The 15,878-nt window shown below is 40.9% G+C and overlaps 1 long non-coding RNA gene across 1 annotated transcript in view; it reads right to left on the reverse strand.

The window, feature by feature from the left end:
- Positions 1-11,780, reverse strand: part of LOC148109451 (uncharacterized) — a 653,768-nt gene extending 641,988 nt beyond the window's left edge. The window contains exon 1 of the long non-coding RNA XR_015725641.1: positions 11,663-11,780. This is a non-coding gene — a long non-coding RNA (uncharacterized LOC148109451). The remainder of the gene's footprint in view (positions 1-11,662) is intronic.
- Positions 11,781-15,878: the final 4,098 nt, after the last annotated feature.

A 15,878-nucleotide genomic window follows, 5' to 3' on the forward strand; every position in this document is an offset into this window, starting at 1 on the left:
GGCTGGCGGTGTTAGAAACGCAAAGGACAGAGAAGTGCCGGCCCTAGAAGTAGGGCTGGGATGCTGGCTGTGGGGTGCACATCCCGGATCGCTGCAGGGTTGAGCAGCACCAACAGAAACAGAGTTAAAGTGGCCAGAACATCAGTGGAAAACGCGTCTGCGATCCCTCTGAGACAGAGGCTGAGATTCGGCCACTGCTGCTCTGACTCTCAGAAGAGGCACAGTAAGCCGCCAGGGAAAGCCACCAGAGAACAAAAGCCTGGAAATACCGGCTTACAGTGTGCACATCCCCATCCCCCCTCGCAGGGGACCAGGAGACTCTACCCAAACAGGGTTGCCTGAATATCGGTGCGGCAGGCCCCTCCCCCAGAAGGCAGGCTGAAAAAAAATCAAGAAGCCCACATCCCTAAGGTCCCTATAAAACAAGAGTGCACTGCCTGGGTCCTGGTCAATAATTTGGCTCTGGACAACCCCGCAACCTCTCCTCATCAGAATGAGGAGGAGGAGAAATACCCCCCCAGCAAAGAAAAGACAATGAGTCTCTGGCCTCTGCCACAGAACTAATGGATATGGATATAACCAAATTATCAGAAATGGAGTTCAGAGTAACAATGGTCAAAATGATGTGTAGACTTGAAAAAAGTATTAACGAAAATGTTAATGAGAATATAGAATCTCTAAGGGCAGAAATGAGAGCAAATCTGGCAGAAACTAAAATTCTATGAATCAAATGCAGTCAAAACTAGAGGCCCTGACAGCCAGGGTGAATGAGGCAGAAGAACGTACTGGCGAATTGGAGGATGGGTTAGTAGAAGAGAAAGCTATAATAGAAACTTGGCTCAAAAAAATCCAATCTCAAGAACATAGGTTATGGGAGATTACGGACTCAATGAAACGCTCCAATGTCAGAATCATCGGCATCCCTGAGGGGGTGGAGAAAAACAGAGGTCTAGAAGAGATACTTGAACAAACTGTAGCTGAAAACTTCCCTAATTTAGCAAAGGAAACAAGCATTCATATCCAAGAGGCAGAGAGGACCCCTCCCAAGCTCAACCACGACAAACCTACAGCACATCACGTCATAGTGCAATTAACAAATATCAGATCCAAGGATACAGTACTGAAAGCGGCTAGGGCAAAGAAATTTCTCACGTACCAAGGCAAAGGTATCAGAATTATGTCAGATCTGTCTACACAGACCTGGAATGAAACAAAGGGTTGGGGGGGGGGGCATTTTTAAAGCTCTTTCAGAGAAAAACATGCAGCCAAGGATCCTTTACCCAGCAAGGCTGTCATTCAGAATTGATGGAGAGATAAAGACCTTCCAGAATCACCAGTCACTGACCAATTTCGTAACCACAAAACCAGCCCTACAGGAGATATTAAGGGGAATTCTATAAAAGTAAAAAGGCCCCAAGAGTGATACAGAACAGAAAGTCACAATCTATAGAAACAAAGACTTAACAGGCAACATGGCATCATTAAAATCTTATCTCTCAATAATCAGTCTCAATGTAAATGGTTAAATGCTCCCATAACGCCACAGGGCTGCAGACTGGATAAAAAGACATGACCCATCCATTTGCTGTTTACAAGAGACTCATTTGAACCTAAAGATACCTCCAGACTGAAAGTAAAGGGATGGAATACCATCTTTCATGCCAATGGACCTCAAAAGAAAGCTGGGGTAGCAATATCAGACATATTGGATTTTAAACTAAAGAATATAGTTAGAGATACAGAAGGGCACTATATTATTCTTAAAGGATGTATCCAACAAGTGGATATGACAATTATAAATATCTATGCCCCCAACAGGGGAGCAGCAAGATCCACAAGCCAACTCTTAACCAGAATAAGGAGACATACAGATAAAAATATGTTAATAGTAGGGGAACTCAACACTCCACTATCAGCAATAGACAGATCACCTAAGCAGAAAAATCAACAAAGAAACAAGAGCTTTGAATGCCATACTAGACGAGTTGGACCTCATAGATATATATAGAACACTACACCCCAGAACCAAAGAATACTCATTCTATTCTAATGCCCATGGAACATTCTCAAGAATAGACCATGCTCTGGGTCACAAAACAGGTCTCAACTGATACCAAAAGACTGAAATTATTCCCTGCATATTCTCAGACCACAATGCTTTGAAACTGGAACTCAATCACAAGGAAAAATTTGGAAGAAACTCAAACACTTGGAGACTAAGAACCATCCTGCTCAAGAATGATCCAACAAACCAGGAAATCAAAAATGAATTTAAACAATTTATGGAGACCAACAAGAATGAAAATACAGCAGTCCAAAACCTATGGGACACTGCAAAGGCAATCCTAAGGAGAAAATACAATAGCCATCCAAGCCTCACTCAAAAGAACAGAAAAATCTAAAATGCAGTTTTTATATTCTCACCTCAAGAGGCTGGAACAGCAACAGAGGAACAGGCCTAATCCACGCACGAGAAAGCAGGTAATCAAGATTAGAGCAGAGATCAATGAATTAGAAACCAGGAGCACAGTAGAGCAGATCAACAGAACTAGAAGCTGGTTCTTTGAAAGAGTAAATAAAATTGACAAACCACTGGCAAGACTTACCCAAAAAAATAGAGAAAGGACCCAAATTAATAAAATTATGAATGAAAAAGGAGAGGTCACGACCAACACCAATGAAATTGGAAGGATTATTAGAAACTTTTATCAACAGCTTTATGCCAATAAATTAAGCAATCTGGAAGAGATGGAGGCCTTCCTGGAAACCTATCAAGTACCAAGACTGAAACAGGAAGAAATTGGTTTTTTAAACAGGCCAATTAGTTATGAAGAGATTGAAACAGTGATTAAAAACCTTCCAAAAAACAAAACCCCAGGGCCTGATGGTTTTCACGGGGAATTCTACCAAACATTCAAAGAAGAAATAATACCTATTCTCCTAAAGCTATTTCAAAAAATAGAAACAGAAGGAAAGCTACCAAACTCATTCTATGAGGCCAATATTACCTTGATCCCCAAACCAGGCAAAGACCCCAACAAAAAAGAGAATTACAGACCGATTTCCCTGATGAATATGGACGCCAAAATTCTCAATAAGATCCTTGCTAATAGAATCCAACAGTACATTAAAAGGATTATCCATCATGACCAAGTGGGATTCATCCCTGGGATGCAAGGGTGGTTCAACATTCACAAATCTATCAGTGTGATAGATTTTTATCAACAAGAAAAAAGCCAAAAATCATATGATCCTCTCAATAGATGCAGAAAAAGCATATGACAAAATACAGCATCCTTTCCTGATTAACCCTTCAGAGTGTAGGGACAGAGGGTACATTCCTCAATCTCATAAAAACCATATATGAAAAGCCTACAGCAAATATCATTCTCAATGGGGAAAAGCTGGAAGCCTTTCCCTTGAGATCAGGAACACGACAAGGATGCCCACTCTCGCCATTATTATTCAACATAGTACTAGAAGTCCTTGCAACAGCAATCAGACAACAAAAATGGATAAAAGGTATCCAAATCGGCAAAGAAGAAGTCAGGGGCGCCTGGGTAGCACAGTCGTTAAGCGTCTGCCTTCGGCTCAGGGCGTGATCCTAGAGTCCTGGGATTGAGCCCCGCATCAGGCTCCTCTGCTATGAGCCTGCTTCTTCCTCTCCCACTCCCCCTGCTTGTGTTCCCTCTCTCGCTGGCTGTCTCTCTGTCAAATAAATCAATGAAATCTTTAAAAAAGAAGAAGAAGAAGAAGTCAAACTGCTCTCTTCGCAGATGACATGATACTCTATATGGAAAACCCAAAAGAATCCACCCCCAAACTACTAGAAGTTATAGAACAATTCAGTAATGTGGCAGGATAAAAAAATCAATGCTCAGAAATCAGTTGCATTTCTATACATAAATAATGAGACTGAAGAAAGTGAAATTAGGGAATCCATCCCATTTACAATAGCACCAAAAATCATACGTTACCTTGGAATTAACCAGAGACGTAAAGGATCTATATTCTAGAAACTACAAATCACTCTTGAAAGACACTGAAGAAGACACAAAAAGATGGAAAAATATTCCATGCTCATGGATCCAAAAATTAACATAGTTAAAATGTCCATGCTACCCAGAACAATCTACACTTTCAATGCTATCCCAATCAAAATACCAATGACATTTTTCAAAGAACTGGAACAAACAGCCCTTAAATTTGTGTGGAACCAGAAAAGGCCCCGAATCACCAAGGAATTGTTGAAAAGGAAAAACAAAGCTGGGGGCATCACAATGCCGGATTTCAAGCTGTACTACAAAGCTGTGATCACAAAGACAGCATGGTACTGGCACAAAAACAGACACATAGACCAATGGAACAGAATAGAGAGCCCAGAAATGGACACTCAGCTCTTTGGGCAACTAATCTTTGATAAAGCAGGAAAAAACATCTAGTGGGAAAAAAAGACAGTCTCTTCAATAAATGGTGCTGGGAAAATTGGACAGCTACATGCAAAAGAATGAAACTTGACCACTCTCTCACACCATACACAAAGATCAACTCTAAATGGATGAAAGACCTCAATGTGAGGGGCGCCTGGGTGGCACAGCGGTTGAGCGCCTGCCTTCGGCTCAGGGCGTGATCCCGGCGTTGTGGGATCGAGCCCCACATCAGGCTCCTCCGCTATGAGCCTGCTTCTTCCTCTCCCACTCCCCCTGCTGTGTTCCCTCTCTCGCTGGCTGTCTCTATCTCTGTCGAATATATAAATAAAATCTTTAAAAAAAAAAAAAAAAAGACCTCAATGTGAGACAGGAATCCATCAAAATCCTAGAGGAGAGCATAGGCAGCAACCTCTACGACATCGGCCACAGCAACCTTTTTCATGACACATCGCCAAAGGCAAGAGAAACAAAAGATAAAATGAACTTGTGGGACTCATCAAGATAAAAAGATTCTGCACAGCCAAGGAAACCGTCAAAAAAACTAAGAGGTAGCCCACGGAATGGGAGAAGATATTTGCAAAGGACACTACAGATAAAAGACTGGTATCCAAGATCTACAAAGAACTTCTCAAACTCAATACACAAGGAACAAATAAACAAATCATAAAATGGGCAGAAGATATGAACAGACACTTTTCCAAGGAAGACATACAAATGGCTAACAGACACATGAAAAAATGTTCAAAATCAGTAGCCATCAGGGAAATTCGAATCAAAACCACACTAAGATACCACCTTACGCCAGTTAGAATGGCAAAAATGGACAAGGCAAGAAACAGCAATTGTTGGAGAGGATGTGGAGAAAGGGGATCCCTCCTACATTGTTGGTGGGAATGCAAGTTGGTACAGCCACTCTGGAAAACGGTGTGGAGGTCCCTTAAAAAGTTAAAAATTGAGCTACCCTATGATCCAGCAATTGCACTACTGGGTATTTATCCCAAAGATACAGACATAGTGAAGAGAAGGGCCATATGCACCCCAATGTTCATAGCAGCATTGTCCAAATAGCTAAATTGTGGAAGGAGCTGAGACGCCCTTCAACAGATGACTGGATTAAGAAGATGTGGTCCATATATACAATGGAATATTACTCAGCTATCAAAAAGAATGATTTCTCAACATTTGCTGCAACATGGACAGCACTAGAGGAGATAATGCTAAGTGAAATAAGTCAAGCAGAGAAAGACAATTATCATATGGTTTCTCTCATCTATGGAACATAAGAACTAGGAAGATCGGTAGGAGAAGAAAGGGATAAAGAAAGGGGGGGTAATCAGGAGGGGGAATGAAGCATGAGAGACTATGGACTCTGAGAAACAAACTGAGGGCTTCAGAGGGGAGGGGGGTGAGGGAATGGGATAGGCCGGTGATGGGTAGTAAGGAGGGCACGTACTGCATGGTGCACTGTGTGATATACTCAAGTAATGAATCATGGAACTTACATCAAAAACTAGGGATGTACTGTACAGCGACTAACATAATAAAAAATATATATTATTAAAAATAATAATAATAATAAATACATAAATACAATGCTAAAACCAGATATTCAATTTTCTTTTACCTTAGAGTTTTAAATCACAAAGACCTTAAGTGAGCATCTAAATCAGTGGTTCTCAACCATGGATTCACATTAGAATCACCTTAAGAGTTTTTAAAGCTGACTCCAATCCTGACCAATGAAATTCAAATTCAGCCTCTTATTTACTGTGGCAGTTTGAGTGTTTTCATTAGAAAGAAAAAAAAAGAGAGAGAGCGCACGTGCACCAACGTTCATTGATGAGATTCACATCATGCTTGGAGAACATTTTATACACGGTAGCTTACATACTTTAAGACCAACCCATGAAGTAGAATCCTCTATCTAAAGGCACCTGAAATGCAGAGAGATTAAGTTACTTGAATGGGTCACCCAACTAGTAGGTGGTAGGTAGAGGATTGAAATCCAGAGCTGTCTGCTTCCAAAGAACATGTGCTTTCCTCTGTCTGATAAGACCCCATACTGGCAGTGTGAAATAGGACAGGACAGGACAGGGAGGGTGGGAGGGATGGATGGAGAGATAGAAGAAAAGAAAAACTCTGACTTTGGATTTGAATGTGAGGAACAACCCACAGTCATCCTGAGTCAAGTGTGTTAGACTAAATCACCCATTTGGACAAACTGGTTTGGAGTTTTAAAAACAAATGTGACCATTTGTCAAATGCACAAGTAATAATTGTTTCGAGGAAGAATTCTAGATAGTTGCTTGTGAAGGTTAATTTTATACCTAAACTTGACCATACCATGAGGTCCCCAAATTAAACAGTATTTCTGGTTTTATCTGTAGGTTTCCAGAGGACAGTAGCACTTTCATCAGTAAACTCAGTGAAACAGACTGCCCTCCCCATATGGGTAGGCATCATCCAATCCCTTGAGGGCCTGAATAGAACAAAAAAAGGTAAAGAAAAGTAGAGATTTGCTCCCTTTATCTTCCTGCCTGCCTACTTACCTGATCTGAGACATTGATCTTCTCCCGCTCTTGGACTGGGATTTACATCATTGGCTCCTCTGCTTCTCAGGCCTTTGGACTCAGACTAGAATTATACCACCCACTTTCCCTGGATCTTCAACTTAAAGGTGGCAGATCACGGAACTTCTCAGCTTTCTAGATGTCAGTCAATTCCTCATAATATCTATAAATACATACACACCCTATTGTTTCTGTGGAGAACTCTAATATAAAGTAAAAGTTAGCATATGATGAGAAAGAAGACTTTTACACGGTCTCCAAGGATCTCCCCCAAGAGACTTATTACAATGGGAAAAGTAGCAACTTGAGTGGAGAAGCCTAGCAGACACTACCTTAACCAAGTAAGCAAAGTTAATATCCCCAGGAATCAGAAATGAGACAAATATATGTACCTCCTAATATAGTATGTACCAAGAAAGCCACCACATCATGTCTATGGTATCCTTACCAAAAAATGAACTTTTTGAGAAAACATGAGAGCAACTAAATTGAGGGAGAATCAACAAGGTAACTAGGCAATCTTTATCATAAGTGTCAAGGTCATAGAAGACAAAGACCAAGGAAATGTTCCAGGTTAAAGGGAACAAAGGAAATACAACTAAATGTAATGGTCCTTAACTGGATTCTGGACCAGAAAAAGGACATCAGGAAGATGGTTTGTGAAATTTGAATAGAGTGTATAATTACATAGTATTATATTAATGTTAATTTCTTTTGATGATTATACTTATAAAAGGTGTTGATATTTGGGGAAATTGGATAAGGGTATGTGGAATCTATAACTTGTGAATTTGAAATTTTATGTCAAAAAATTTTTAATTTAAAAGCTTAAAAGTGTGATACAAAGTTACAAGACAGGTTTTCACCCATGAATCTGAATTCTGAAAGGGGTACCAAATTATTTTGAGTAATATGGGTATCTTATGCCTCTGAAGGTAAATACATTATACTGGAAAAAAAATACTCTTTTACATGTATAAGAAGTAACACTTGTTACATTACCAATCTTTTTATAATCCCTTATGGGTTTTTTTTCCCTTAAAACCATACAGAGTTTCTCTCACATCCATTTCACTGGGTACCACTGACATATAAGAAGCTAAGTGACTCCCATGGCTCCCAGGGCCAGTAAATAGCAGAGGTGGAAACAGGTGTCTGCTCCACATTCAGGACTCCTTCCTCTAAGCTGCATTGCCTCATGGGTCTTCCCTCTGGAGAGCACCAAAGGCCCATATCCCAAGTAGTTTGAGATACCAAAGAAGTTGAAGTAAGAGGAAAGCATGACAGACTCCACACTTGTGAATTACTATGCTGGAAGGTTCACAAAAATCTCTTTCCATAATTAAGAGGTTATTTTTAAAGTATGATAGCCAAATATTTCATGTTTTGGGAGAGGAAAGAAGCTAATCTATTCTTTCCCCCAAGATCTTTAATGAGTGTGATAATAGTTAACATTTGTTGAGAAATTACTATTACCAAACATTGCTCCAAGTTCTAATATGTTAGTTCATTTAATTCCTGAAACAACCCTACATTGTAAATATATTCTTCTTTCAGTTTTATAGAGGAGGAAACAGAAATATTGAAGAGTTTGGGGCGCCTGGGTGGCACAGTGGTTAAGCGTCTGCCTTCGGCTCAGGGCGTGATCCCAGCGTTATGGGATCGAGCCCCACATCAGGCTCCTCCGCTATGAGCCTGCTTCTTCCTCTCCCACTCCCCCTGCTTGTGTTCCCTCTCTTGCTGGCTGTCTCTATCTCTGTCGAATAAATAAATTAAAAAATCTTAAAAAAAAAAAAAAAAGGATTCCAGGATCTTTAAAAAAAAAAAAAAAAAAGAAATATTGAAGAGTTTAAGCAACTTTCCCACAATCACACAGCTGGGCAATGAAGCATAGCTCAGCGAGATCAAATTGGTCCGGGATCTTTTTTTCCAACATTTCTACAAAGTTTTTTTTCCTCTTCTTCCTATAGACACTCTCCAGTTTTTCTATCTCCCTTCCAAATTCCACATCCCCTTCATAAAACTGCTTTCCATCATCACAGCCTCTCTCCAGATCTTTGAGGAATTGTTTCAAATACTGAAAGCTAGAACATTGTTCTGTCCATCACACTTAAAAGATGTGCACTCTGCCCAAAACCACACCAGAGGGCATAGGAAGAGAGAACAAGATAAAAATTATATATAACGTCCCTACCCTTCAGGTGCTTCAATCTCTTCAAAGAGCTCCTTTTAGGGGTGCCTGGGTGGCTCAGTCATTAAGCGTTTGCCTTCGGCTCAGGGCGTGATCCTAGAGTCCTGGGATCGAGCCCCACATCAGGCTCCTCTGCTGGGAGCCTGCTTCTTCCTCTCCCACTCCCCCTGCCTGTGTTCCCTCTCTCGCTGGCTGTCTCTCTGTCAAATAAATAAATAAAATCTTTAAAAAAAAAAAAAGCCTCCTTTTAAAAATAAAGGTTTTTGGGTTTGTTTGTTTTTTTACACTATCCTCAGGGGGAAGAAAGGAAGTTATTCTCTTTGTTCATAAGGATCTCATGTGTGAATTATCTTTTATTAGCCACAATGGGATAGTAGTCCTACATTGCCAATGGCCAGGATGTATAATTCAACAGGGATGAGGTCAAAAAATACTTGATTTGCTTGTTCACAATTATTATAACCATTCTAAGGCACTTCTCAAATGAGACCATTAATAAGCCACTTAACTAGCAGTGTCTCTTCAACAGGATTTCTGCTTGTTATACAGTGATATCATTGACCAAATATTAGTAACAATTTTGAACCAGATTTTCAATGGTAGTGATAAGATGCTCATTGACCCTACCCTTCTGTGACCAGTATCAGCAAGCTCATTCTGGGGTTGGCAAACCCCTTAATAATTTCTGAGGAGATCAGACTCTTACCCTCGGCCTTGTCAGTTCTCTATGCCCAAGTTCGGAAGCTAATTGGTGAAGTGATGACCTCTCAGGGCAGGTTTATCATCTTCTATACTCTCCTGCTACCTGTCATTTGTCTATGCAAACTCATTTCAGTCAAAAGACTTCACAAATTCCCTGTGCCATGGTAAAGCATTTCTTGGACAGGATGGCTTATATATGACAGACTGTACAGAAAATAGATTTTGAATCCTACTTTGAAGATCCATAAAATTTCCCAGATAGTTGCAGGAAAAAAAAAAGAAAGAAATCCTAGTATCGCTCATAATTCTACATGGTACTAAAGGTCAAGACAGACAATATTTGGACTATCAAGTTTTTCATTATCCGGATATACTCAGGAAACTGAATAAAGTTTGAAGCCATACTGGAGGAGATAATGCTAAGTGAAATAAGTCAAGCAGAGAAAGACAATTATCATATGGTTTCTCTCATCTATGGAACATAAGAACTAGGAAGATCGGTTGTAGAAGAAAGGAATAAAGAAAGGGGGGGTAATCAGAAGGGGGAATGAAGCATGAGAGACTATGGACTCTGAGTAACAAACTGAGGGCTTCAGAGGGGAGGGGGGTGGGGGAATGGGATAGGCTGGTGATGGGTAGTAAGGAGGGCACGTATTGCATGGTGCACTGGGTGTTATACACAACTAATGAATCAAAAACCAGGGGTGTACTGTATGGTGACTAACATAATATAATAAAAAAATATTTTAAAAAAAGTTTGAAGCCATAACTTCTTTTTGCCTGCTACCCCCCCCCACACACACACACACACGCCTTGCACTTCCCATTCCCTCTTCTTGACTTACATTAAATTCAGAGAGAAAATTCAGACAGCAAACCTTAACAGGAAAGGGGAGGTGGCAGCAATGGTAACATAATATTAACAATTAAGAGCTCACAGAACCCTCGTTTTATCATTCTATACTATATTCACATCTCATCATTTTTAAAAATAAATTTTGCTTATCAATGCTGGGAGTCTTTCTTAACATGGATGTGGGGGATAATCTGTTGTGACTGAGGAGGAAAAAATGAAGCTGCTCGGGGACTTTCCTCGATTATCATTCAAAGTGCCAGGGCCACAAACGTTCACGCTGTAGTATTTTAAGGCTAAATCTCCACTGAATTCTGCCTGCCTCAGCCCAATTTCCCCAGGGACTGCAGACCCTCAGAGGACATTCATAAGAGGTGAATGATGCCAAACCCCCAGGCCAGAGCTGACGGTTCAATCTTACTGCATGACGAAAGACACCCCCCCCTCCCAGGATTCTGCCTCAAGATGGAATACGATGGAAATAGGCTTCCACCAGGCTACATAACCACACCATGTTTAGAATCTTTCCAACTAAAAATCCAAAGATGAAGTTATTTATGCTGAAGAATAACATCTAAATGTTACATTTTTAAAATCTCAACTAAACTGAAAGTATCTCGTAATCTCTTCGCAACCTGCGTAAAATCGTCGCAGAGTCTCCCATATGCAGGAATCAGCTCACAAAAGATACAGAAGGCCCCACTTACCCATGGGGGATACATTCCAAGACCCCCAGTGGATGCCTGAAACCACAGGTCATACCAAACCCCATATTTTTTTCCTCTACGTACATATGGAAGATAAAGTTTAATTTGTAAGTTTGGCAGAGTAAGAGATTAATAGAACAATTATGATATACTCTAATAAAAGTTATGGGAATGTGGTCGCTCTCAAAATATCATTTTACAGTACTCACCCTTCTTGCGATGGGAGAGAAAATGCCTACGTGAGATGAAGGGAGGTGAATGACGCAGGCACTGTGACGTAGACTCAGGCTACTATTGACCTTCAGGCGATTCGTCAAAAAGAGGATCATCCGCTTCCAGACTGCAAATGACCGCGGGGGAACCAAAACTGCGAAACTGCGGAATGCGAAACCACAGATGAGTGGGGAGAACTGTACTTGCGTCTCAAAGCCTCAAGAATCTAAAGTTCACGTGAAGGTCTCTTTTGTCCCTGGTTCTTACCCTTTATTTTCTTCCTACCCACCTGCCCACCATCACCACCCAGACACACTTCTCACATTCCAAGTCTTTGGCCTTTTCCCTCCCGGACAATCTAATCCTCATGATTTATATAGAAGCTGGTGAATCGTAAAAACTCAAGAACCCTGTGCCCCTAGAAATCAAGTTAAGCTGACGTCATTGTAAGGTTATCATAGACATGAACACAAAGCCTTCACGCTGGTGTCTTTTTATTTCCCATCTAATACTCCATAGATCCCCCCAGCTTCTCAGAGGTACTTTGGCAGTTCCACAGAAAACCATTCACCAAGAAATAAGGAAACTTTGAAGGCATACTGTCCCTTGCTTCTATCTGGAGTACTTATTAGGGTTTTTCCTGCATTTCATCTAATGGGGAAAAAAAAGTAGTATGGCTTAAGAAGAAGTTTGAGAATATCTTATACTCCAGTTTTCTGATTTTACAGATGAATAAATGGAGGCCAGAGGAGACAAAGAGGATTAAAGTAGAAAGTTCCTTGGGATCTATAGAGCAAGACCATTTAGGTAAAGCCTTGTAAAGATTATAAATGGTCTTGGGTTAGAGCTGATTTCACAGACCTTTACAGCCTTAAGTTGGTGGGTATATAAAGATCTTTTGGGGTCCTTGCCCCCCCACCTCGTGAATGTAGTGCCTCCATGGTAGCCCCCTCAAAGCAGCCAGATACTGAACTGACTATTGTGGAAAGCCTTGGTATGCTCTCCAGAGCCCAGCTTCTTAAGGAAATCCAATAAATCCTCATAATAGCAAAGGACTAAAAATGGACGATAGAATATTTTTACAGTAATAAGAAAAAGAATGAGGATAAAAAGACCTTCAGAAGGTAATGACTGTTGCTCTGGGCGTTGACTGGCCTTCCCATCCTCACCCTGGCCAGTGATCTCCACTGCCAGTGACCTCCACTGCCCTCCACCCCCAGCAGTGACCTGGGCACAGGGACCTGGGAGGTTTCTCTGGGTGAATTGACTTTCCTGGCCCCAACCTGGCTTCAGTGTGTTGATTCAGCACCTGGAAGGCACATGTATGTGTGCAAACTGAGTCACAGGGCAGAATTCCTGGGACTCTGGGTGAGTCTACACTAGGCCAGAGAATGTCTCTACATACACGGAAGTGAGATATTAAAGAGCAAAGTAAATATTACAACGAGTCAAGAGAAAGACAACAGAGGGGAAACCTGTTATATTTTAGTGCCTTTTAACACTTTTTTCCTGCTATCTGAACATGGGATCGGTTATGGGCTGAAGCCCTAACCCCAAGTACCTTCAGACTAGGGCTATATTTGGAGAAAAGGTTTTTAAACAGGAAATTAAGTTAAAATCAAGTCCTTAAGGTGATTACTAACCCAATAGGACTGGTAGCTTTATTGGAGGACATTGGCCACACAGAGAGACATCAGGGGTATACACATACAGAAGACTGACCATGTGAAGACAGAAGGAGAGAGAGCAAGAGAAGACAACCATTTGCAAGCCAAGGAGAGAGGCCTTGATAGAAACCAGCCCTGCTGACACCTTAATCTTGGACTTCCAGTCTCCAGAATTGTGGGAAAACAATTTGTTGTTTAAGCCACCCAGTCTGTGGTACTTTGTTATGGCAGGCCTTGCAAATGAATACAGGGCCCCACATTTTCATTTTGTACTAGTCCCTGAAAATTGTATAGCCAGTTCTGACTCTTTAGTGGGTAAATTAGACCCTGCTTTAGGAGGATTTTAACCCAGAACTATATAGGGAAGGAGATTCTAAGAAATATAACTCCCAGCTTACCCAAGCTGGCAACCCAACACAGAAAAGCAGAAAGATTCCTGGAAAGGCAAATACATATTCTTCTATGCCATGGCAACAGTATATGTGGAGTGCTGATTGCACATTTAATACCTCCCTGGACACAGAGGTGAGTATGCAAGTAGATCTATGGACACCTACGCACTGATGAAATAAATTTCAGTTTACCTGTAGTTCAAGGTGTAGAATCTGGCAAAGAACCTGAACACTGTCATAAATGTCTTTAAATTGAAATTGCATTTTGATATTTCCCAATTCAGTCTTACAAAAAATAGAAATAACATTTCCTTGCTCTAAAATCACGAGCCTTGTGAACCTACATAGGACTTGACACAGGCTCCTTGTCACCAGGGTGTATGAAGCATCCAGGACATCCTAACTACAAATGCTTATTCATTCCTTTTATTGTTAAACTTTGTTTCAGCATACTCAAGCTTGTATGTTCTATAACTATGTTTAAGTTTAGTTTCAGTCGTTGCTGGAAGCACTGCATTAGAAATTAAACACTTTTAGTACTTAAGAATGAGGGAAAAAATTAACAAGTTATAGTCTTACTAAAAACATAAAACCAGGATAATACATAATTTGTATATATACACATGAAATATCTCTAGAAAGCCATAGGGAGGGGAAATTGGGGCCTGGTAGAAAGGGGTGGGAGACTATCAACCTCTTTGTAACTTTTGATTTGAATCACTTGAATGTATTCCCAGATTGAAAAATGATTGTTTAAAAAAAGTCCCAGTTTCAAAATCTGCCTTCAATTTTTATTTTATTATCGGAGTCTTAAATATCTATGATTTGTTTTCTCTTTACTCTCCATGGGTACCTCAATCTCCCTTCCTTGAAGAAAAGAACCATGTGTCCCTCCATTTGATTTTATGATAAACTTGCTGCTGGCTTTAAGTTCAAGTGCCCGAGTTCACAGTATCCAATAAAGTCAGGCAGAGAAGATAGCTGCTTCCTGAGCTTTTAAAACACTCAGCTTTCACGTCTCTGGTTCTCTCACATCCTTTCACCTTAGGCTGCCAGATCCTTCTTTCAGTGCCCTAGCCAAATGCATCCTGGTCCTACAGTGGTCATGCAGGAACCATTCTTCCAGGGAAAATAATTAGGGCCCAGGGCTTCATGTCCTTCTGATGCCCAGTCAGAATGTATCCCAGGTCAAGCTAAAACTTCCTTCAGTTAATCACATCCCAAGAGCAACTGAGATTTAAAATTTATCATCTCTCAGCAAATATAGTAGCTAAAAGTATGCTATTCTCACTTAAAATAGGTGTATTATATTCGATACTTCATGTTCCAGTAACTTTTCATCGGTTAGGAGGTGGGAGTAAGGGCTGGGAATCTCACCCTGCAGTGCCCCCTACTGGTCATTTTTTAAGAAGTTAAGAAAACAGAGGGAATGGTAGTGACTTTCTAAGGGGTGCTGAGAGAAGGACTCTGTGGTAAGGTTGGGGTTTTTCTCCCCTCAACATACCCTACAAACTGGGTATCATTTTGGTACCTACATCATCCTGGTTACAAGCTTATAGAGAATACCTATGGATCACATTGGTGACAACCCAGTGTCAGTAGAAAGGAGAACTTCAAACTCGAGAGAAAGTAGAAGAGAACCCCTCCAGCAAGAGGAGCAGAGTGCCTCAAATCTTAAGAACTGCCCCATCCTGGCCTCCAACCCAGACTGGAAGGCCACAGTAGGACATAATGTTGGTTTCATCTGCCAAGAACTCTATATAGAAATTCTCCTTGGATTTTGTTGCCCTGATGAATTTTCTTTCTCTTTCAACATGCAAACAACTCTGGGAAGCTTGAGTGAACTGGTTTTACATTTGCTTTAGTGTGATTTCCTTGAATCACATTGGCTTTGACTAACAGCTTGGTTTGGGGTTAATTGGGAGTGAAAAGTTTTAAGACTTGCATTAGGGAGTCTGGAGCATGTTCAAGAAGAGGTCCTGAGGCCTGGGGTCCAGGAAGGAGCCTTTGGGTATCCAGGGGCAGCAGAAGGACTCTGAAGGAATTCTGTTTACAGCCCCATCTTGGTGAAGACTTAAACTTACCCTGGTGAAGCAAGGTGTTCAGATGGAACTACTCCCATCTCCAAGTGTGGGCCATGCCCCCAAAGCTTA

Source organism: Ursus americanus, chromosome 9, assembly GCF_024610735.1.
Source record: "Ursus americanus isolate L20-20 chromosome 9, mUrsAme1.1.p, whole genome shotgun sequence".
Lineage (NCBI taxonomy): Eukaryota > Metazoa > Chordata > Mammalia > Carnivora > Ursidae > Ursus > Ursus americanus.